Below are 22,947 nucleotides of genomic sequence, written 5' to 3'. Positions count from 1 at the left end.
CACTGGAATTCCATCACCTCCACTAGCTTTGTTCATAGTGGTGTTTCCTAAGGTCCACTTGACTTCGCATTCCAGGATGTCTAGATCTAGGTGAGTGATCACACCATTGTGATTATCTGGGAAATGAAGATCTTTTTGTACAGTTCTTCTGTGTATTCTTGCCACCTCTTCTTAATATCTTCTGCTTCTGTTAGGTCCATTCCATTTCTGTCTTTTATTGAGCCCATCTTTGTATGAAATGTTCCTTTGGTATCTCTAATTTTCTTGAACAGATCTCTAGTCTTTCCCATTCTGTTGTTTCCCTCTATTTCTTTGCATTGATCGTTGAGGAAGACTTTATTATCTCTCTTTGCTATTCTTTGGAAATGCATTTAAATGGGAATATCTTTCCTTCTCTCTTTTGGTTTTTGCTTCTCTTCCTTTGACAGATATTTGTAAGGCCTCCCCAGACAGTCATTTTGCTTTTTTGCATTTCTTTTCCATGGGGATGGTCTTGATCCCTGTCTCCTGTACAATGTCACGAACATCCATCCATGTTCATCAGGTACTCTATCTATCAGATCTAGGCCCTTAAATCTATTTCTCACCTCCACTGTATAATCATAAGGGATTTGATTTAGGTCATACTTGAATGGTCTAGTGGTTTTCCCTACTTTCTTCAACTTCAGTCTGAATTTGGCAATAAGGAGTTCATGATCTGAGGCACAGTCAGCTACCAGTCTTAAGTTTTTGCTGACTATATAGAGCTTCTCCATCTTTGGCTGCAAAGAATATAATCAATCTGATTTCAGTGTTGACAATCTGGTCATGTCCATGTGTAGAGTCTTCTCTTGTGTTGTTGGAAGAGGGTGTTTGCTATGACCAATGCTCTTGGCAAAACTGTATTAGCCTTTTTGCCCTGCTTCATTCCGTATTCCAAGGCCAAATTTGCCTGTTACTCCAGGTGTTTCTTGACTTCCTATTTTTTGCATTCCACTACCCTATAATGAAAAGGACATCTTTTTTGGGTGTTAGTTCTAAAATGTCTTGTAGGTCTTCATAGAACGTTCAACTTCAGCTTCTTCAGCGTTACTGGTTGGGGCATAGACTTGGATTACCATGATATTGAATGGTTTGCCTTGGAGACGAACAGAGATCATTCTGTCATTTTTGTGATTGCATCCAAGTACTGCATTTTGGATTCTTTTATTGACCATGATGGCTACTCCATTTTTTCTAAGGGATTCCTGCCCACAGTAGTAGATATAATGGTCATCTGAGTTAAATTCACCCATTCCAGTTCATTTTAGTTTGCTAAGTCCTAGAATGCTGATGTTCACTCTTGCCATCTCGTTTGACCACTTCCATTTGCCTTGATTCATGGACCTAACATTTCAGGTTCCTATGCAATATTGCTCTTTACAGCATTGGACTTTGCTTCTATCACCAGTCACATCCACAACTGGGTGTTGTTTTTGCTTTGGCTCCATCCCTTCCTTCTTTCTGGATTTATTTCTCCACTGATCTCCAGTAGCATATTGGGCACCTACCGACCTGGGGAGTTCCTCTTTCAGTATCCTATCATTTTGTTTTTTCATACTGTTCATGGGGTTCTCAAGGCAAGAATATTGAAGTGGTTTCCATTCCCTTCTCCAGTGGACCACATTCTGTCAGACGTCTCCCCATGACTCATCCATCTTGGGGGGCCCCACAAGGCATGGCTTAGTTTCACTGAGTTAGACAAGGCTGTGGTCTGTGTGATCAGATTGACTAGTTTTCTCTGATTATGGTTTCAGTGTGTCTGCCCTCTGATGCCCTCTCGCAACACCTACCGTCTCACTTGGGTTTCTCCTACCTTGGATGTGGGGTATCTCTTCATGGCTGCTCCAGCAAAGCACAGCCACTGCTCCTTACCTTGGACAAGGTTGCCCCTCCTGACTTGAAAGTGGAGTAGCTCCTCTTGGCCCTCCTGCACCCATGCAGCTGACACTCCCTGGATGTGGGGTTGCTCCTCTTGCCTGCCACCGAGAATGAAACATTTAGAGAAGAGCTAATGCCTATACTTCTAAACCTCTTTCAAAAAATTGCAGAGGAAGGAACACTTCCAAACTCATTATACAAGGCCACCATCATCCTGATACCAAAACCGGACAAAGACAACACACAAAGAAAAAACTGCGGGCCAATATCACTGATGAACACAGATGCAAAAGTCCTCAACAAACTTTTAGCAAACAGAATTCAGCAACATGTCAAAAAAGCTTATATACCATGATCGAGTTGGATCTATTTCAGGGATGCAAGTATTCTTTAATATATGCAAATTAATCAATGTGATACACCATATTGACAAATTGAAAGATAAAACCATGCAATCATCTCAATAGATGCAGAAAAAGCCTTTGACAAAATTCAGCAGCCATTTATAATTAAAACTCTTCAAAAAATGGGCATAGAGGGAACCTACCTCAACATAGTAAAGGCCATATATGATAAGCCTACAGCAAACATTATTTTCAATGGTGAAAAACTGAAAGCATTGCCCCTAAGATCAGGAACAAGACAAGGGTGTCCACTTTCACCATTATTATTCAACATAGTTCTGGAAGTCCTAGCTACAGCAATCAGAGAAGAAAAAGAAATAAAAGGAATCCAGACTGGAAAAGGAGAAGTAAAGCTCTCACTGTTTGCAGATGACATGATACTGTACATAGAAAACCCTAAAGATAGTATCAAAAAATTACTATAGTTAATCAGTGAATTTAGCAAAGTTGCAGGATACAAAATCAATACACAGGAATCACTTGCTTTTCTATATACTAACAATGAAAAATCAGAAAGAGAAATTAAGGAATCAATCCCATTCATCACTGCAAGAAAAGAATTAAATATCTAGGAATAAACTTATCTAAGGAGACAAAAGAACTGTACATAGAAAATTATAAGACACTGATGTAAGAAATCAAAGATGACATAAACAGATGTTCCTGAGTAGGAAGAATAAATATTGTGAAAATGACTATACTATCAAATGCAATCTACAGATTCAATGTGATCCCTATCAAATTACCAATGGCATTTTTCACAGAACTAGAACAAAAAAAATCACAATTCACATGGAAACACAAAAGATCCTGAATAGCCTAAGCAGTCTTGAGAAAGAAGAATGGAGCTGGAGGAACCAATCTTCCTGACTTCAGATTACACTACAAAGCTACAGTCATCAAGACAGTGTGGTACTGGCACAAAAACAGAAATATAGACCAATGAAACAAGATAGAAGGTCCAGAGATAAACCCATGCACCAAATGGGTATCTTATTTTTGACAAAGAAGGGAAGAATATACAATGGGGCAAAGAAAGCCTCTTCAATAAATGGTGCTGGAAAAACTGGACAGCTACATGTAAAAGAATGAAATTAGAACACTTCCTAACACCATATACAAAGATTAACTCACAGTGGATTAAAGACCTAAATGTAAGACCAGAAACTATAAAATTTCAGGGGAAAACAGGCAGAACACTCAATGATATAAATCAAACCAAGATCCTCTATGATCCACCTCCTAGAATTATGGAAATAAAAACAAAAGTAAACAATTGGGATCTGATTAAACCTAAAAGCTTTTGCACAGCAAAGGAAACTATAAGCAAGGTGAAAAGACAACCCTCAGAACGAGAGAAAATAATAGCAAATGAACCAATTGATAAAGGATTAATTTCCAAACTATAGAAGCAGCTCATGCAACTCATTGCCAGAAAAAAAAAAAAAATCAAAAAGTGGGAAAACGACATAAACAGACATTTTTCCAAAGAAGATACACAGATGGCTAAAAACACATGAAATGATGTTCAACATAGCTCATTATTAAAGAAATGCAAATCAAAACTACAATGAGATATCACCTCACACCAGTCAGAATGGGCAGCATCAAAAGCCTACAAATAATAAATACTGGAGAGAGTGTGGAGAAAAGGGAACACTCTTGCACTGTTGGTGGGAATGTAAATTGATGCAGCCACTATGGAAGACGGTATGGAGATTCCTTTGAACACTAGGAATAAAACCACTACATGACCCAGCAATCCCACTTCTAGGCATATACTGAGGAAACCAAAACTGAAAAAGACACATGTATCCCATTGTTCACTGCAGCACTATTTACAGTAGCTAGAACATGAAAGAAACCTTGATATCTATCGACAGATGTATGGATAAAGAAGTTGTGGTACATATACAGAATGGAATATTCAGTTCACTTAAATTCAGTTCGGTTCGGTCACTCAGTCGTGTCCAACTCTTTGCAACCCCATGAATCGCAGCACACCAGGCCTCCCTGTCCACAACCAACTCCTGGAGTTCACTCTAACTCATATCCATCGAATCGGTGATACCATCCAGCCATCTTGGCCTCTGTCTTCCCCTTCTCTTCCTGCCCCTGATTCCTCCCAGCATCAGAGTCTTTTCAAATGAGTCAACACTTTGCATGAGGTGGCCAAAGTATTGGAGTTTCAGCTTCAACATCAGTCCTTCCAATGAACACCCAGGACTGATCTACTTTAGAATGGACTAGTTGGATCTCCTTGCAGTCCAAGGGACTCTCAAGAGTCTTCTCCAACACCACAGTTCAAAAGCATCAATTCTTCAGTGCTCAGCTTTCTTCACAGTCCAATTCTCACATCCATACATGACCACTGGAAAAACCATAGCCTTGACTAGATAGACCTTTGTTGGCAAAGTAATATCTCTGCTTTTTAATATGCTATCTAGGTTGGTCATAACTTTCCTTCTAAAGGAGTAAGCATCTTTTAATTTCATGGCTGGAATCACCATCTGCAGTGATTTTGGAGCGCCCCCCCACACACACACACAAGAAAATGTCTGACACTGTTTCCACTGCTTCCCCATCTATTTCCCGTGAAGTGATGGGACCAGATGCCATGATCTTCATTTTCTGAATGTTGAGCTTTAAAGAACTTTTTCACTTTCCTCTTTCACTTTCATCAAGAGTCTTTTTAGTTCCTCTTCAATTTCTGCCATAAGGGTGGTATCATCTGCATATCTGAGCTTACTGATATTTCTGCTGGCGATCTTGATTCCAGCTTGTGTTTCTTCCAGCCCAGTGTTTCTCATGATGTACTCTGCATGTAAGTTAAATAAGCAGGGTGACAATATATAGCCTTGACATACTCCTTTTCCTATTTGGAACCAGTCTGTTGTTCCATGTCCTGTTCTAACTGTTGCTTCCTGACCTGCATATAGGTTTCTCAAGAGGCAGGTCAGATTGTCTGGTATTCTCATCTCTTTCAGAATTTTCCACATTTTATTGTGATCCACACAGTCAAAAGCTTTGGCAGTCAATAAAGCAGAAATAGATGTTTTTCTGGATATCTTGCTTTTTCCATGATCCAGCAGATGTTGGCGATTTGATCTCTAGTTCCTCTGCCTTTTCTAAAACCACCTTGAACATCTGGAAGTTCATGGTTCACATATTGCTGAAGCCTGGCTTGGAGAATTTTGAGCATTACTTACTAGTGTGTGAGATGAGTGCAACTGTGCAGTAGTTTGAGCATTCTTTTGCATTGCCTTTCTTTGGGACTGGAATGAAAACTGACCTTTTCCAGTCCTGTGGCCACTGCTGAGTTTTTCAAATTAGCTGTCATACTGAATGCAGCACTTTCATAGTATCATCTTTCAGGATTACTAAACCATAAAAAGGAACACATTTGAGTCAGTTCTGATGAGGTGGATGAACCTAGAACCTATTATACAGAGTGAACTGAGTCAGAAAGAGAAAAATAAATATCATGTTCTAACGCATATATATGGGACCTAAAAAAAATGATACTTAAGAATTTATTTACAGGGCAGCAATAGAGGAACATACATATACAATATACTTACAGGCATGGGAAGAGGGGAGGAGAGGGTGTGATGCATGGAAAGAGTTACATGGAAAGAGTAACTTAGATTACCATATGTGAAATAGACAGCCAAGGGGAATTTGCTGTATGGCTCAGGAAACTCAAACAGGGGCTCTGTATCAACCTAGAGGGGTGGGATGGGGTGGGAGATGGGAAGGAGGTTCAAAAGGGAGGGGAATATATGTATACCTATGGCTGACTCATGTTGAGGTTTGACAGAAAACAACAAAATTCTGCAAAGCAATTATCCTTCAATAAAAAAATTAATTAATTTTTAAAAGGTGCTCAATCTCATAGTTAAGCAGGAAAATGCACATTTAAAGTATGATAAAATGCTACTTTATACCTCTTGGATTTGACTGGACAGTCTTAAATTACCTAATAATACCAGGTACTGACAGGATGTGAATCAAAGAAAACTCTTATAAATTATAGCAGGAATGTAAAACTGTTTGAAAACTGTTCAGTATTAAATATGTACTACAACCCAGGATAACTGCGATATTGAATGGTTTGCCTTGGAGACGAACAGAGATCATTCTGTCGTTTTTGAGATTGCATCCAAGTACTGCATTTCGGACTCTTTTGTTGATCTCGAAGGCCACTCCATTTCTTCTGAGGGATTCCTGCCCACAGTAGTAGATATAATGGTCATCTGAGTTAAATTCACCCATTCCAGTCCATTTTAGTTCGCTGATTACTAGAATGTCGATGTTCACCCTTGCCATCTCTTGTTCGACCACTTCCAATTTGCCTTGATTCATGGACCTGACATTCCAGGTTCCTATGCAATATTGCTCTTTACAGCATCATATCTTGCTTCTATCACTAGTCACATCCACAACTGGGTATTGTTTTTGCTTTGGCTCCATCCCTTCATTCTTTCTGGAGTTATTTCTCCACTGATCTCCAGTAGCATATTGGGCACCTACCGACCTGGGGAGTTCCTCTTTTGGTATCCTATCATTTTGCCTTTTCAGTTATCCAAGTCTATGCCCCAACCAGTAATGCTGAAGAAGCTGAAGTTGAACGGTTTTATGAAGACCTACAAGACCTTTTAGAACTAACACCCAAAAAAGATGTCCTTTTCATTACAGGGGACTGGAATGCAAAAGTAGGACTTCAAGAAAAAACTGGAGTAACAGGCAAATTTGGCCTTGGAATGTGGAATGAAGCAGGGCAAAGACTAATAGAGTTTTGCCAAGAGCACGCATTGGTCATAGCAAACACCCTCTTCCAACAACACAAGAGAAGACTCTACACATGGACATGACCAGATAGACAACACTGAAATCAGATTGATTATATTCTTTGCAGCCAAAGATGGAGAAGCTCTATACAGTCAGCAAAAACAAGACAGGGAGCTGACTGTGCCTCAGATCATGAACTCCTTATTGCCAAATTCAGACTTAAATTGAAGAAAGTAGGGAAAACCACTAGACCATTCAGGTATGACCTAAATCAAATCCCTTATGATTATACAGTGGAAGTGAGAAATAGATGTAAGGGCCTAGATCTGATAGATGGAGTGCCTGATGAACTATGGAATGAGGTTCGTGACATTGTACAGGAGACAGGCATCAAGACCATCCCCATGGAAAAGAAATGCAAAAAAGCAAAATGGCTGTCTGGTGAGGCCTTACAAATAGCTGTGAAAAGAAGAGAGGCAAAAAGCAAAGGAGAAAAGGAAAGATATAAGCATCTGAATGCAGAGTTCCAAAGAATAGCAAGAAGAGATAAGAAAACCTTCCTCAGCAATCAATGCAAAGAAATAGAGGAAAAGAACAGAATGGGAAAGACTAGAGATCTGTTCAAGAAAATTAGAGATACCAAGGGAATATTTCATGCAAAGATGTGCTCGATAAAGGACAGAAATGGAATGGACCTAACAGAAGCAGAAAATATTAAGAAGAGGTGGCAAGAATGCACAGAAGAACTGTACAAAAAAGATCTTCACAACCAAGATAATCATGATGATATGATCACTAATCTAGAGCCAGACATCTTGGAATGTGAAGTCAAGTGGGCCTTAGAAAGCATCACTACGAACAAAGCTAGTGGAGGTGATGGAATTCCAGTGGAGCTGTTTCAAATCCTGAAAGATTATGCTGTGAAAGTGCTGCACTCAATACACCAGCAAATTTGGAAAACTCAGCAGTGGCCACAAGACTGGAAAAGTTCAGTTTTCATTCCAATTCCAAAGAAAGGCAATGCAAAAGAATGCTTAAACTACTGCACAATGGCACTCATCTCATATGCTAGTAAAGTAATGCTCAAAATTCTCCAAGCCAGGCTTCAGCAATACGTGAACCATGAACTTCATGATGTTCAAGCTGGTTTTAGAAAAGGCAGAGGAACCAGAGATCAAATTGCCAACATCTGCTGGATCATGGAAAAAGCAAGAGAGTTCCAGAAAACTATCAATTTCTGCTTTATTGACTATGCCAAAGTCTTTAACTGTGTGTATCACAATAAACTGTGGAAAATTCTGAAAGAGATGGGAATACCAGACCACCTAACCGGCCTCTTGAGAAATCTGTATGCAGGTCAGGAAGCAACAGTTAGAACTGGATATGGAACAATAGACTGGTTCCAAATAGGAAAAGGAGTACGTCAAGGCTGTATATTGTCACCCCGCTTATTTAACTTCTATGCAGAGCACATCATGAGAAACGCTGGACTGGAAGAAACACAAGCTGGAATCAGATTGCCAGGAGAAATATAAATAACCTCAGATATGCAGATGATACCACCCTTATGGCAGAAAGTGAAGAGGAACTAAAAAGCCTCTTGATGAAAGTGAAGAGGAGAGCGAAAAAGTTGGCTTAAAGCTCAACATTCAGAAAACAAAGATCATGGCATCTGGTCCCATCACTTCATGGGAAATAGATGGGGAAACAGTAGAAACAGTGTCAGACTTTATTTTTTTGGGCTCCAAAATCACTGCAGATGGTGACTGTAGCCATGAAATTTAAGGACACTTACTCCTTGGAAGAAAAGTTATGACCAACCTAGATAGCATATTCAAAAACAGAGACATTACTTTGCCGACTAAGGTCCGTCTAGTCAAGGCTATGGTTTTTCCTGTGGTCATGTATGGATATGAGAGTTGGACTGTGAAGGAGGCTGAGTGCTGAAGAATTGATGCTTTTGAACTGTGATGTTGGAGAAGACTCTTGAGGGTCCCTTGGACTGCAAGGAGATCCAACCAGTCCATTCTGAAGGAGATCAACCCTGGGATTTCTTTGGAAGGAATGATGCTAAAGCTGAAACTCCAGTACTTTGGCCGCCTCATGTGAAGAGTTGACTCATTGGAAAAGCCTCTGATGCTAGGAGGGATTGGGGGCAGGAGGAGAAGGGGACGACAGAGGATGAGATGGCTGGATGGCATCACGGACTCGATGGACGTGAGTCTGAGTGAACTCCGGGAGATGGTGATTGACAGGGAGGCCTGGCGTGCTGCGATTCATGGGGTCGCAAAGAGTCGGACACAACTGAGCAACTGTACTGAACTGAACTGAACAACCCAGGAAATCCACTTCTAGATAGTATACAAAATAGAAAAGCATTCATCCATATACATAAACAGACATATTTATAACAGCATTACTTATAAAAGTAAAAATTGTCATCAGAAGGTGAAAATGATAAATTCATGTCAACTCTTACACAGCATAAAAATTAGTGAACCAGAGTGACATATAACAAGATGATTCATTCTCGTAAACATAATGTTGTTTTCTTCAAAATCCAAAGCAAGTGGCAAAAGAATTCAAACTGCATAATATCATTTTTGTAAAAGTTAAATTACCAAAGCAACATAAAAATATTCTTAGTGAAAGGGCATGAACTTTATTAATGTACAAATAAATACAAAAATTTAGGAATGGGGTTGCCTCTGTGGGGTGAGGGAAGAAAAGGCAAAAGAATGGTAGAGGAAGCTTCAGTCTTAATCATATTTTCCTTCTTAAAAGAGATGCACGATTCATACATCAGTGTTCATTGTAATTTGTATATCATAAATATGCCAATTAATGTTTAAAATAAAAAATAATTATCCAAATGCATTAAATGTAGCAATAACCCTTCTCTTTCACTAGAATTATACTGTTAATCTGAGAGATTAGTTTCACAATAAGGCTCTAACAAATGAATTTGAAGAAGAATCTAATGACTCCCACTTCCTGCTCAGTGCTTCTCTCTGTTTTTCAAAAACTAACAGCCCTCCATATCCATATGGTTCCCCACTGATGTTGACCCTTCATACCAAGCTCCAGGAACTCTGAGCTCTTCAGATCTACATCCCCATACACAAAAATTTAACATTTTTAAAATTCCAATAAGAACCAATATCTAATTAAGTTAGATATTAGATAAGATATTAAACGTTAAGATATTAAGATACATAAGCGGTTTTTGTTTAAATCAGGAATTGCCAAGCAACTTCTCTAAAACCAGGCCTCTAAAGAAAGTTATTAGAAAGATAGTTGACACCTGACAGTTAATATCACCATATGTCTTTTATTTTCAAATAAAATTGGTCCTGCTTTTCCTGGACACAGATTATCATCTCAAAAATTTTAGTAGTGTGAGTCAAAGGAGTTGATTAACAGTTTATGAAATTTTATGGATTTAATATTTAGCCATTGATAGATGTAATCTGAATAGCTAATCTATTAAAACTGCTTTGATCTAATTTTTAGAGTTGTTAATGTTTTGGAATTGGATCTCTGCTTGAGCAGCAGCCTAAGGATATTCAGCATTCATCTTTCTCTAGTGTTCAGACAGTCATCTGCATTTCCAGAGGGTTGATGACAGGGCAACTTGGAGTTTTAGGACAAGCATCTGCATTTGCATTTCAATAGTTCCATAATTCTATGGAACTATTGAAATCTCCTCAGTATGCTTCATTGTTTAAATAGTAAAGGTGGCCAAAATTTGTTCAAGATTCATAAATCTTAGGAAAAAGTTGAATCATGGTATTCAAGGCTCATTCTACAGAGAACACTTTTTTTTAAATGCTAAAATAGTGTTTGTTAAAACCCACAGGCATTGCATCACACCTGCTCATATTTAAAATGATTTATCCATTTGAACCTCTAGAGTCTGAAATCGAGGTTCTATGATATGACAAAGAGGAAAGGAGTACATATGTCTTGAAATATATTACAGAGGTATCATCAATTTTTATTTTGGGGTTCCAAAAATATCTTTTTCCTCATTGCATGCATGCTAAATTGCTTCAGTCATGTCCTACTCTTTGAGACCCTAGGGACTGTAGCCCACCTGGCTTCTCTGTCCATGGGGATTCCCTAGGCAAGAATACTGGAGTGGTTTGCTATTTCCTTCTTCAGCGGATCTTTCTGACCCAGAGATGCAACAAGAGTCTCTTATGTCTCCTGAATTGGCAAGTGGGTTCTTAACCACTAGTGCCACCTGGGAAGGCCTTCTCCTCATTCAGTTCAGTTCAGTCGCTCAGTCGTGTCTGACTCTTTGTGACCCTATGAATCGCAGCACGCCAGGCCTCCCTGTCCATCACAAACACCCGGAGTTCACTCAGACTCATTGCCATCGAGTCCGTGATGCCATCCAGCCATCTCATCCTATGTCATCCCCCTATCTTCCTGCCCCCAATCCCTCCCAGCATCAGAGGCTTTTCCAATGAGTCAGCTCTTCACATGAGGTGGTCAAAGTACTGGAGCTTCAGTTTTAGCATCATTCCTTCCAAAGAAATCCCAGGGCTGATCTCCTTCAGAATGGACTGGTTGGATCTCCTTGCAGTCCAAGGGACTCTCAAGAGTCTTCTCCAACATCACAGTTCAAAAGCATCAATTCTTCAGCGCTCAGCCTTCTTCACAGTCCAACTCTCATATCCATACATGACCACAGGAAAAACCATAGCCTTGACTAGACGGACCTTAGTTGGCAAAGTAATGCCTCCGCTTTTGAACATGCTATCTAGGTTGGTCATAACTTTTCTTCCAAGGAGTAAGCGTCTTTTAATTTCATGGCTGCAGTCACCATCTGCAGTTATTAGAAGGGGACAATTTTGTTGTTATTTAGGAAAACAGTTCCACTTAACACATGGGATATAAGTTCATTGGTAGGTATGTTACCTGTTTGCAATGATCTTAAGTTTCCTCATAATTGGCTGTGATTTTACATACAGAATTTTTTTGTCAAATATTTTGGTAAAAGGGAGTTAAATCCTGGAGTTAAAATAAGAAATTCTGAGTTCAGATGCAGGGCAATTGAGTACATTTCTGAGATGAGCCTTGTGCCCTTCCAATAAGTGTGGGAAAATATTGTCCACTAAACAGTTTTAGGAAATGATTAAATAATGGATATATGTGAAAGTTATGTGCAAACTGTATCCAAAAGAACTGCAGGCCTATAAAAGTATTGATACAACTGTATAATTGTTGTGTGAGGTTATTTATTTTTAGATTTTCCATTGCAATCTAAAAATTTTCACATCACTGTCCAGCTGAAACACTGAGATGTGGCATATGTTTATAAGGATAAAACTGTGGGTGAAAAAGCAGAGCCCTAGAGAGCTCAATTCAAAAATTTGCCCTTTTGAGGGGGTTCAGGATTGGGAACTCATGTACACCCGTGCCGGATTCATGTCAATGTATGGCAAAACCAATACAGTATTGTAAAGTAAAATAAAGTAAAAATAAAAATTAAAAAAAATTTTGCCCTTAATTTGTTTGTTTGTTTGTTTGTTTCCTTGCCCTTTCAGAACCCTTTCTTGGTGGTGTTTTATAACTCACTTTTAAAATGACCTGGCTTTTAAAAATATGCTCTTATTCCTTTTTCCTTTTACATGTAAATAATATGATACACTGTAAAGTTATCCTTAAAAGTCACCCCTCTTTCATGGCCCAGGTAAAGTGGAAAATAATCATTCTTGGTACTCTGCTGATTAGCTGTCAATCTCCAAAGTCTCTTCCTAGACAACCCTTAGCAGCCAGAAAAGATGATTTTTGACGAAGATTTTAGCATTGCAAATCCAAGAATATGAGCAAATGCATTTTCTTTTTAGGAAACTGTGAATTTGCATCCACTGGAGTGGCATCTGAGCATCATGACGTCTACTGTATTAGCGATGTAGAGAGATGAAGGGACATTCTCACTTATCATGAGGAAACGAAAAGCTTATAGCCCCTGTATTCCAACAAAAGGAAAAAATAAAATGATTCAGGATGATAAATCTTATTTTAAAGAGAGAATTGACCTGTTGGGTTTAGAGAATAAAAGAGAAGTCTAAATATAGCACCAGCCTAGTCAATAGGGGTTTCTTAACATATTGCTCCTTTGGGGAGTTTAAAGACGTGTGAGACTATATGTCTGTGTGTGCCTTTACGTGAGAGAGGAGATGAATGTGTGTGAGTGTGAGAATGCGTGTTCCTGGCCGGAGGAGAGGGGGTGGAAGCGTGAAGGGTGGTTGGAAAACCCCTTCTAATTTTGTGCACACCCAGGGCAGCCACCCCGGCCCCAGAAGGAGAAGGGAACGCGAGAGCAGGCACAAAGGTCGTTGCCTTGACTAATGTGAAGAGACTGAACCCGCTAGCAGAGACTTTTCTCCTTGGCAGCCAACAACCTGCAGCCGGGAAGGCGGGCGGGGGAGGAAACCCCGAGGAGGCGCTCCCGGCCGCCTCTTTGCTGAGATAGCAGGAGCGGCAGCCTGCGGAGCCACCGGCGCAGCGTCACCGAGCCGGTGCGGGTGCGGGGCGCTCGGGAAGGCGCAGAGGCCCGGAGGCGCTGGTGCGGCGGAGTCGCCCGCGCTGCAGGACGCCGCGCCGGGGCCGCCGAAGCGCCACGGGCCGGTTGAGCTGCAGGAAGAGCCGGCGGCCGCGCGCTGCCCGGCGGCGCCGTGCCTCGAGCACCTGCTTGGAGCCCAGCGGGCGATTGAAAGAACCCGGAGAGCTTGGCCAGTCGTCCCGTTCTTTACAAAAAACAGCCAAAGCTGGGAGAAGGCAACCATTTCAGTACTCCACGGGACTGGGAATTTGCTTCTCACAATTTGGGGGAGCCCGAGTAGAGGTCAGAGGGGCAGGCGAGGATCCCGAAAAGGAGCCGAGGGCTGTGAAAGTGGTCACCCCCTTCCCTATTGCTGGAAAATCTCCTTGACAGGTTTTAGCACTTTGAGGCTGCTGCAGCTGGTGTCGTCGGAAAAGGGGTGGGAAAAATAAGAGAGGGGGCGGGGAGAGCCAGGGAGACACAGCCAAGAGCCAGGAGCAGCGCCTCCTCGCCTGCCAATCCAGGCACCTGTGCACCAAGCCACTGCACCGAGGAGGACCCCACTCCGGGAGAACCCCGGGCTTGAAGCCACGAACAGTCAGCCCCTGCGCAGCGAGTTCTCAGCGGAGGGACCTGCACTCGCCCACTCCACCGTCGCCTGCAGCCTCGGGAGCGCACGAACCCTCCGAACCGCCCGCTGCTTCCTGGGTCCCCGGGGATCCTCGCCCAGGAGAGGCGCGGCAGCGGGTACGGGGTTTTACGGAGTTGGGTGCAAGATTCGCCTTTTCGGCTCGTCTCTTCTCCTCCCAGGATTTATTGTCTGTGGAGCCTTCTGGGGTGGGGAGGGAGCTGCGCCTCCGCCACCGCCGCGGCCGCCTCTGCTGCTGCGGTCGCTTGCGCGGCGCGCAAGGCAGGCGGAAGCTGGGGAGTGGATGCGCTCCTGCCTCCCCCGCCAGCGCTTCGGGCTTCCCCTCGGCCGCTTCCCGCGGAAACCTCTCCAGCTGTCCACCTGAAGGGCACCAGCATCATGGTCTAACGTGGCAGCTGTCTGGAATCCCCTCTTTCTCCTTCTCTTCTCCTCCTTCACCCCTCCTCTCCTCCGAGGTCCCTCGTGCCCACTCTACTGCGGACCCCGGACACTTTAAGGAATAACCCTCGGCAGCTGCACGATTCACTTTCTCCGGAACCTCATGGGCAGTTTCTCCCGCCGGCGATGTGAGTAGGATAATATTGCTCCGGGGCCAAGGGGGTCGCGGGGGCCTCGCCGCTTGTGGCCGCAGCGACAGTGAGCGCCCTAGGTGAGGGACCCAGGTGGCCGACGGAACGGGGGTGGGGATTAGGAGAACCCGAGCCTTCAGCGCTCCCTGGGAGCTGCTCGCTCGCTGGCCCGCGGAGGTGGCGAGGATGTGGTAGATTGCGGGGCATTTAGAATCGCGTGCTTGCTGTTGCGGGTGCTGGGGAGTGCCGAGTGGCCTGAGCTGGCGGGTGAGCTTAAAGGGTTACATATTGCGAAAAGGAAGGCAAAGAGCGATTTTGGGTGCTGGTGCTGAGACCGACGATTGAGGTTGAAGTTGATCACTGTTCTTTATTATCTTGAATATCTCCAGTCAGCTTTTTCCGGAGGTGTCTGAAGGATGAAGCGCTCCTTTGATATTGGTTCTCTGTCTCTCTCTCTCTCTCTCTCTCTCTCACACACACACACTTGTGGCAGGTCACGTTTGTCCCTTTATCTTAAAAGCTGTAGTATTACTGTGTGATGCCTATTTGTTTGAAAAATATAACTAGAAGACCTTTATGCCATTGTGAACTGAAGGGATAGGGTGGGGTTTTGGGGAGGGGATGAAGGGGAAGCAAGAGTATAAAAGACTGGAGGACCAAAAGAAGTGGGGGAGCGATGGAGCGAAGCCCTTCTTCCCGGGAGTCAGGGAAAGCGATGTCTCCTTCCCCTAAGCTCAACAACTCCAGCCCACACATCTCCTTTGTGTTGCTCGGAGAAGCTGGTGAAGCAGCACTATTCCCAATCCCAGTGCTGGGCCCCCTTCAGCATCTTGCATCCTTCTTTCAGTCATTAAGGATGCAGGACTAGTTTTGGGTCCTACGAGGAAAGAGGGAGGAACGCACATTAGCATCAGGGTAATAATAGCACCTTAGCTCACGGACAATTAAATTGGGTGCCAAAGGTTCTCCTGACTTTACAGTTTGCAGAATCAAGAATGGGAATAGGGGATGGGACTTTTACAGAATGTCTTTTAAAATAGTATGACTTCATGATAACGGAGATAGCTGCAAAATTGCCTTATTATACTACTTCTCGGCCATAAGGGCTGCATAAAGGACCCGCCTCCGCCCTCTCCCTTACTGTCTCCTCCCCCATCAAGTCACAAAGCGAGAGGGCTGGGCGAGAGGGCGCAGCGCCAGGCAGGAAGGGAAGGGGTCACTTTCACAACTCCCAGGAATCGGCTTCAAAAAGGAACCATCTGCGACTCCCACGACTCCCACGTTCCTTTCGAACTTCTTCAAAAGAAATTAGAAAACGGGGGAGGGGAGGGTGCGCTCAGTGAGACCTGATCTTCCACCTGCTCTTTTCCATTACTTTCCTAATATACTTTCAACACACCGAATTCACCTGCAGTGGTAACTGGGTCACCACGTAAATGTGTACCTGTGTACGTTGAAATGTGGTTCTCTTGGTAGATAAAAAGCAATTCATAAGTGAGAATATTTTAACGTGGGTAAAATCTCTGGGCACCATAGAGATTTTATAGCGTGGGCGAGAAGAGTGCATTCCAGCGAAAGCAGGACACGTGATCTCCAACGGGAGAGATACAGTATTAGGAACTCGGTTTTCTTTGTTCCTGGCTAAGCCTATGAGATGCTCAGCATCCCTGTTGCTTAAACCCTCCTGTAAAACGGAAAAATAATAAAGTTGATGAGGGAGAGCCTAGAATGTGGGGAAGCACAAGAAGACACCTGCGAAGGGATTGAACCTTCTGCTTCGCCACCACCTCTCCTATTTTACTGCCCACCTTTCACCCACCCAGCTCCTTGCTGCCGCTAGCCCCCTATTTAAAAGTGAGACCTTCCTTCCGGGAGACGTGGCGGAAAAGTTCCCCAGCCCCTGTACACGTGGGTTCTCTAGCGCCTCAGAACCTGCTGCGTTTCTCAACAGATTCTGCCACCTCCCCAGTCCAAGTGTCACGCCTCCATCCAGGCGTCTTAAGCTGACTTCACAGACTCTTAAGAGAACCTCCAGGGGACTTTGTGCAAAAGACAGTAGAGCAGAGTCTATTCCCTGCTTCTTGGAAACCGTTGAGAAAGTAGGAATGTATGAATGATTTTATTTTTCCTTAAAAATAAGGCATATGACCAAAGTATGTCGAGAGTGATGTTTAGTGATGTTTGCATTTGGACGCCCAGGAAGTGTATCAGGCCTGTGGAATGTCCTGAGGTGTGAATATTTATTAATTTAATGGAATTAGAATTTGTTCTAGACCCACAATTAGTTCTCCGACTTGGAGATTTCTTATTTCATTTTTCACTCCATGTTTTATAAGCGATCTTACTGGGTCGAAGTTTTTTAAAATCTGGGTTATTTCTGTACTGTGTTGCATTGCATCATACTAATATGTTGGTAAGGAAAGCAGAGTCAATTTCTATGACATATGATGAAGTGAAAGTTCTTTATGCATTTTTAAAAATACTTGACTGTCCAAGAAGAGATGTGTACTTACCATGGCAACCCTTACATTCCCCATCACGTGTGCCTGCACATTTGCAGCTTCAGAATTAGAAACCACTTCCTAAAGAAATAAACCTGTTTCTGTTACAGTAGCCATGTTTTATTCTGAATTTTAGGGCTGCTTTAGGCTGGCATTAAAATTTCCTTAACTAAAATCCCATTTCACTTTTGTTTGTAAGCTTTAAATTCTTCTGCTTATAAAATTCAAAACATAGCTTGAAGTGTTTTGTGTGTTTGTATTTTGGTGTGTTTTTTATTTTTTAAAAATTGCAAAGATGGAAATTAATATCACTGAATTTTTAGCACTTATAAAGTCATTAAATGACAGTATTATCCACATAGTGTTAATTCTCAGAGCATTTCTTAGATCTCTCTCATTTGCAGTTTGTAGTGGTAATACTTGATATAAAAACCTAGTTTTTTTAAATGACTTAAAATATTCACCTTTTTAAAACACTTGAAATTTGAAGATATGTTGATGTATCAAATTTACACCTATTTTTACTATAATTTTATCTTTTGATGACTTTTGCTTCAATATGAGTGGATCCCTCATTCGATGACATTATCATTTCATTTTATACCCAAATTAACAGAGTACAAAAAGAGTAATCAACTACTACTAAATTACCACCTGAGTTATTTCTGGATCCTTGTTCCCTTTTTTTCCTTTACATGAATTATTTCATATTTGTTTGAAAATTTCTCATTTAGAGAACATGTGCTATTTGTTGAGTATAATAATTAATAAAAGACAAAAAGACATTACTTGTTTGGGTCTCTCCAGTAACAATGGCTGCTTTGTAGAGTATCATTCACATTTCTTTTTGACTGGGTCTAGTCAGTCACGTGAATTTGCAAGATGACTTTGGGGGAAACATTAATTCATATCTATGACAAAAAACAGACCTTCAGTTTGTACCAAGCCAACTGACCAGTAAGTGATTCATATCTCCAAGGAAGAACATACTGAAGATGATTCTGGGATCTTCCTAGAACCTTGACATTTTTCTCTTTGAAGCTCTTTACTACATCAGTATTCAATAGAGGGTTTTTAATGCCTCAGGATTAGGGAATTTTAATATCAAGCAGCAGTTTGACCATATAGTGTTGCTATTAAATTATACTCTGAGGGACAACAAAATCAAAAAAGAGATTCCTAGATGATAGGTTTTGTACATATGTTTAAAATATTGATTCGTGAATTGTCAATGAAAACTCAGATTTAAAAGTGGTACCATAAGTCAGCAATATTTGGAAAATGATGGCCATAAATCAGTAATATTTTCCCTTTACAAAGTTTTTAGCCATGTTTTGTGAATCAGGCTTTAATCATTAGAAATATTCATGTTTTTATAGAAAATACGCTAATGAATTATCCTGAGATAGTGAAAGAAAATTAAGAAAATCAAAAGTATTATACTTCCAAAATTAACATGTGATTTGATAATACAAACAAGTCTCCTTTAATGCTGAAAATAGAAGTAGTAATAATTCCTAATTTATAATTCTAATACATAGCAAATAATAAGACAGATGGTACCTTTTAGAGGAGTGCAACATAAACTTTTTGGTACAAGTCAGGTTTTCCATAGTAGTGTGTGTGTGTATACGTGGTTATATGTAGTGATGGAATATGCTTTTAAGGTATGCTATTTAAATAGGAAATATATTTATTTCCTATTTTGGAATTAATTGATATGCTTAAAATTCACAAGCTTTTGTGCCCAAGAGCCAACCCTGATCGTCTGGCTTCTCTTAACATACTGCATAATTACAGTAACAGTTACCAGTTCCTAAGTCAGGTGCTTATTTCCAGATAATCTTTAAAGAAGCAATATTATCTTTGAAAAATTAGAATGTTTAGATTCAAAGACAGTGATAAGTTCATGTCACAAATCTATTAAATAGAAAGTGATGAAGATTTAAATTCAGATTTGTCTCCTGTACCTTTTCCTCCATACCATGTCTTCTCCCTCATAGGCAAAAATTGGTGCTTGTTAAATAACTGAAATCTGTAGGTCATTGAATTATTTCCTAATGAATAAAGAAAACAATATTTTGAAACAGCTTTTCAAAGTTATCAACATATTTGGCAATAAGGCACCACATTACTTTTGTGGTCATCTTTTAATATTGGTATAGGAAATACTGCTGCTTGTCTTCCTGGCATAATTAACTCATGACAGAAACATTTAATAAACTATTAGAACCTGTCATATAAAAGCACATTAAGGAAGTTTTCAATAAAGCAATTTTGGGTCAATAGCTGTCATATCTACTTTGAAACAGTGATGATGTATTTGATATATAAACCCCTAGAGAGGTATCATGTATGCTATTTAAATTATTAACCATAACAGAAAAATTATCATTTGTCATTCAATGACACATGAAAAATTATTAAATAAGTTTAATAACCCCAAGATTTCCTACATATACTCCCTTTCATTATATGGTTTACTGCTTGATAAATTACTTAAAAATCTCTATACAATAATATTATTTTACTTTAATAAACATGGAAGCAATAGTATTTATCAGAGATGAAGTATTAAAATTTATATTAGCATTGGCATGATCTGTTTAAATATTTTAATACTAGAATAGATACTTAACATTGTTTAAAGACTTCACTTTCTTCTTTCTTAGCGAGGCAGTTTCTTCAGTTACATCAGTGTATTTTTGCTGCATATGAAGTTCAGTACTTTGAGAACATCTTTAACCTTAGGTAATAGTGATACCGGGGCCAAGGTGATAGAAGAACAAATTTGTTAAGAACATGGGAATTTCAGGATACGTGTGTGTGTGTGTGTGTGTGTGTGTGTGTTTGTTCAGAGAGAGAGAATTAAATTTTGTGCTCTTCAAGAAGTAAGACAGTATGAGAAGAAATGAGAAGCTATAGGTTTCAATTATACAATACAGATAAGGTAGGTGACCTGAAAAGAAAAATACTGATAGTGTAAGTACAATCATTGTGAGATTTTCACAGGGAGAAAGAAAAGAAAGTGGTACTGTGGAATACAGAGCTAACAGAGAAAAAGATATGAAAAACAGTCTAAGAAAGCTATTTGACTTAATTCCCCAAGAAGAAAAAATAAGCTTTTATGCTATTATGATATTGAAAGATATAAAGATATATTTGTGTAGTGGAAAAATATTTTATAGATGGCTGTCTGCATTATGAAATTATTTGCTAATGGAAGGAAAGGCAGGGAATGAACCTTATTGAAATAGTGCCTAAATGTTATGAGGGTATTTGTTGCACTAAAAAGGTGAGTAATGGACACAAAGCTAAAATGTGTCAGCTGAATTTGAAGAATTAATGTAATGCAAATGGTGTAGCTAAAATAATTTAACAGTGTAAATAATAGACTTCTTAAATATTAACTAATTAAGTGTTCTGCATCCAGTACATTCACCATTGCAGTTCTTACTATGAGTAGGCAACCTACAGAGTTATGAAGGATGGAGATGTATCTCAAACCTCACAGTGTTAGCACTGACAACACATTGAATATTTACTCTGGTGTTATTCTGAGTCAATGTAACTCAAGGCGTGAAAAAATGTTCTTCCCTACTTCAAGTGTAATTAATTTCTTAAGACAATTATAAAAGCTATTGTAATTAAATCAAATACCTATTTCAACTTCCGTGATTGTTAAATATTAGCAGTGTCCTTAGGGTAATATTATATTGTTGAACAACGAGCATACCACACATACACATATAGCTGTAATTGCTCTATTTTATAATACGTACTCTCACATAGCTGTCATCTTACTATTTCATGAATTCATAACTTTTCAGAGATGGAAAAGACTTTAGAGGGTCTTATTTTACAAAAGAGGAAACTAAGTACAGATAAGTTTGCTTTCTTGTACAAGGTTACACATATGTTGGTGAGAGAAACAAACAGAGCCAGAGCTCTTCACTCCCAACTTCTGCCACTAAAACCATACCCTTGGACCACTTAAGTTTTTACACCTTAGCAAAGGAAAATAGGGAAAAGAACCTTAATCTGATAAATTAGGTTAATGAAGTCAGCCAACAAGATGACCCACCCAAAATACACTTCTTTCTCATTTTATCTTGGCCTGAGGTTTTATTTGGCCTAAGTGTTTTGGACAATTGCCTTATTTTTCCATTTTGATTTGACTGTCTAGGCAGTTTAATTCTATACATTTAACATCTATGAAATATTCTATTTTTAAAATCTACCATTATTTAAGAAATATGGAATTAATTTCACTAATATTAAAGTTTTGAAAGTATATTCTTTTTAATGAAAGTTAAAAATGTTCTTTAAAATTACTGATCTATTTAGAATAATGCCAACTAAATATCAGATGATGGAAAAAGGTCAATTCCTTTTGAATGAATTAATTTCCTTCTAAATTTGCTAATTACATTAAAACATTAATCAATGATTTTTCTTACCAAAAATCAAGAATTCCTTAAAGTAAGGTTAGGCATTTCTGTAAAACATTGCCTTGAATATTGATTAGGAAAGATTTTTGATCAGGAAAGCAAAATATGATACAGCTGGAACATTTAAAAGCATATTCATTTCTATTAATTTTTTTGCATTACAAAGTTATATTTTGAAGGGCCCTTTGAGATAATAAGTTCCCTCTTGCTGCTAAATATCTGTTTATCTGTTATGTTATGACTGTTATGACTTTAAAGAAAGGAATTCTCTGTTCTTTCATGAGACAAATTTGAAACAAATGTTCTTGTTTAATGCTTTCTCTAATGCTAAAATTCTGAATCCATTTTATCTAGAATCTTCAGTTATTGGGAAACTTAAGGCAAGATGTTTTTGAACCTACTACAAAGCATATTAACAACAACTATAAAATATTTTTGAAATTATGATGTACAGCCTTTCCTGGTAGCCCAGTCGATAAAGAATCTGCCTGCAGTGCAGGAGACCCAGGTTCGATCCCTGGGTGGGGAAGATCCCTTGGAGAACGAAATTGCAAACCACTCCAGTATCCTTGCCTGGAAAATCCCGTGGACAGAGGACCCTTGTGGGCTGCAATCCATGGGATTGCAGAGTTGGGCATGACTGAGCGACTAACACTTTCACTTAAAATATGTATTTGGCTTATATAAAGGCATATAGAAATATCTACAAACAAACATTTATTGAGCAAGATGTACCTAATAACCACATCTAATAACTATTTTTAAAAGAAAAATGAAATTTCTTAGTATAGCAATAATATTTAAAACTGAAGAAAAAGTTAGTGACTAAAGTAGTTCATTACCTATCAGTAGATTAGCTATGCTTTTCATTTGTGGAATGGATCTTATTCATGCCAGCTTTCAGTGTACTGTTCTGGGACTCGTGGGTGTGATAGAATGGAACATATTTCTGTATCTGTGAATATAATCCCACACAACATTTTACATGACAAAATCTGAATGTCCTAAGACTGGGTGTTAAAGATAAGACAAGATGTCAACCTTTATCCATCCAGGGTTTGAACTACCTTCATGTTAATACATGTTTTATCTTACAAAGTATCCAATGCTATTTAAAGAGAAGCTAT

General features: G+C 39.8%; 1 long non-coding RNA gene across 1 annotated transcript in view; it reads left to right on the top strand.

Moving 5' to 3' along the window:
* Positions 1-14,582: 14,582 nt before the first annotated feature.
* The window catches only part of LOC120857010, a 157,962-nt gene continuing 149,597 nt past the window's right edge, over positions 14,583-22,947 (top strand). Inside the window, exon 1 of the long non-coding RNA XR_005719548.1 lies at positions 14,583-14,865. This is a non-coding gene — a long non-coding RNA (uncharacterized LOC120857010). The remainder of the gene's footprint in view (positions 14,866-22,947) is intronic.

Source organism: Oryx dammah, unplaced genomic scaffold (assembly GCF_014754425.2).
Source record: "Oryx dammah isolate SB20612 unplaced genomic scaffold, SCBI_Odam_1.1 HiC_scaffold_28, whole genome shotgun sequence".
In the NCBI taxonomy this organism is placed as follows: Eukaryota; Metazoa; Chordata; class Mammalia; order Artiodactyla; family Bovidae; genus Oryx; species Oryx dammah.
Note: the sequence above shows the minus strand (reverse complement) of the source record. Positions and strands in the feature narration are given on the sequence as shown.